The sequence below is a fragment of the Triticum dicoccoides genome, chromosome 7B (assembly GCF_002162155.2).
Source record: "Triticum dicoccoides isolate Atlit2015 ecotype Zavitan chromosome 7B, WEW_v2.0, whole genome shotgun sequence".
Taxonomy (NCBI): Eukaryota; Viridiplantae; Streptophyta; class Magnoliopsida; order Poales; family Poaceae; genus Triticum; species Triticum dicoccoides.
This window is the reverse complement of record NC_041393.1, coordinates 208,636,757-208,639,251: the sequence shown is the minus strand read 5'-3', so window position 1 is coordinate 208,639,251 and position 2,495 is coordinate 208,636,757.

Here is a 2,495-nt window from a genome sequence, read left to right as displayed (position 1 = left end):
CTCTAGATGAACAGGACCCTGTGGTGTGGTGGAGGGCTGGATGAACAGTAGACGATGGAGGGGTGCCCGTGGAGGGGTGGTTGAACATGACCCCGTGGTGTGGAGGGCTGGATGAACAGTAGACGGTGGAGGGTTGGTTGAACAGTAGCCGGTGGAGTAGCGCGTGGTGGAGGCTGGATGAACAGGAGCCCGTGGATGAACAGTCGCACGTGGAGGCTGGAGGAGGTCGACGGTGGATGAACAGTAGCCCGTGGAGGCTGGAGGAGGTCGACGGTGGAGATGAACAATATCCCGTGGAGTCTCGTTTTGCGGTATGCCACACTCCTCCCGATGAACAGGACCCCTGTTTCGACCTAGCGCTCCAACACAAGTCCGTTTCGTCCGTTTTGCGGTACGCCACACCCCTCCCGATCAACAGGACCCTCGTTTCGACCGTAGGAGGTCCGTTTTGTCCATTTTGCGGTACGCCACACCCCTCCCGATCAACAGGACCCCCGTTTCGACCGTAGGAGGTCCGCTTCCTCCGTTTTGCGGTACGCCAGACCCCTCCCGATGAACAGGATCCCGTTTCGAACGTGGCCGGTCGAGCACAAGGCCGTTTCCTCCGTTGTGCGGTACGCCAGGCCTCGTTTCCATCGCCTATTCTGTCCAAGCCCTCCCGATGAACACGACGACGCATTCCGTTCCGACCCAGCCGGTTGGCTCCCCATGAACACGACGACGACGTTGTTTCTCCGTTCCGACTCAGCCATGTACACGAGCCCTGGCCGTACGTATGCGCGAGTAGGCATTCGAGACCCCGCCCGTATGTACACATACGTGGCCATATTTTCTTTCTTGCACACTGGCCGCTATACGTACGTGTACGTGCTACGTGCGCGCCTCTACTACGACATGTACGCGCCTCTACATCCACCAGTATATATGTACGTACACGTTCGCGACCAGAATGACAACACTACATACGCTTCGACCAGGTGGGTCCCGACTGTCAGGCACTTCCTTGCGTGCGAAGATGTAGCTGGTGGGTCCCAGCAGTTAGGGAAACAAATCGTTTTTTTTTCGGACGCACTTCCTTGCGTGTGAAGATGTAGCTGGTGGGTCCCAGCAGTCAGGGGAAATGTTTTTTTCACGAAATACGGTGGCCTGTCCGGTGGGTCCCCGCTGTCAGGTGGAGGAATAATAATTTTGCGCGTAATAAGGAGGCACTTCCTTGCTGCGGCCGTGGACCCAGCTGTCAGCCTCCCCACGTACAGTCCATGTCCGATGGAAGACGTTCCTTGACCACGTTGACCACGCCGCGCCGAGAGCACCAGGGCGGTGGACGACGACGAGGCCTAGGAAGGGGACGACGCGGAGCCGGGGAAGACACGGCAGTGGATGCCCACGTGTAGAGCAGTACGAGGGTTCACTGGTTTGCTGCGGTGTGAGGCTGCCGTCGCCGCAGAATAACAGGGGGTGTGGGTGAGTATAGGGATGGCCTGGCCAGCGGTGGGAGTAGTAGGCGGCGGTGAGGCCTCCGCCGCATCGCAGCCGGCCACGGGAGGCAGGAGCACAAGGCACGACTGGCGCTGGTTTGGGCGGCTGGAGCAAGAAGACCAGAGGTTGAAGAAGCACTACGGCCGTTGGATGGACATCGTACGGTCACTAGAGCTAGAATCGTGCATATTGTCTAAGTTGACAAAGCCCTCCGCCCCCGTCAACTTAGTAGACCCACAAGTCAGCCTGCCACTATACTGGTCCCAGCTAACAGGGGGAGTATTCATTTTTTTGTGCGTAATAATGAGGCACTTCCTTGCGTGCGAAGATATAGCTCGTGGGTCTGAGATGTCAGCGGCGGTAACATTTTTTTCGCGAAATACAGAGGCCCTTTCGGTGGGTCCCTGATGTGAGGTGGAGGAATCATTATTTTGCGCGTAATAAGGAGGCATGTCCTTGCGTGCGGCCGTGGACCCAGTTGTCGGCCTCTCCACGTACAGTCCACTTCAGATGCATGTAGGTTGTTGACCACGTTGACCAGGCCGCGCCGAGAGCACTAGGGCTGTGGACGACGGCGATGCGTAGGAAGGGAACGACACGGAGGCAGGGAAGACTCGGCAGTTGTTTCCCACACGGAGGGGAGTATGACTGTCGGTGTCAAAACCAGCGGATCTCGGGTAGGGGGTCCTGATCTGTGCGTCTTAGGCTGATGGTAACAGGAAGCGAGGGACACAATGTTTACCCAGGTTCGGGCCCTCTCGATGGAGGTAAAACCCTACATCCTGCTTGATTAATATTGAAGATATGAGTAATACAAGAGTAGATCTACCACGAGATCGTAGAGGCTAAACCCTAAGAGCTAGCCTATGATGGTATGATTGTAATCGTGATCGGCCTTCTAAGGACCAACCTCTCCGGTTTATATAGACACCGGAGAGGGCTAGGGTTTACATGGAGTCGGTCACAAGGAAGGAAACACAATATCCGGATCGCCAAGCCTGCCTTCCACGCAAAGG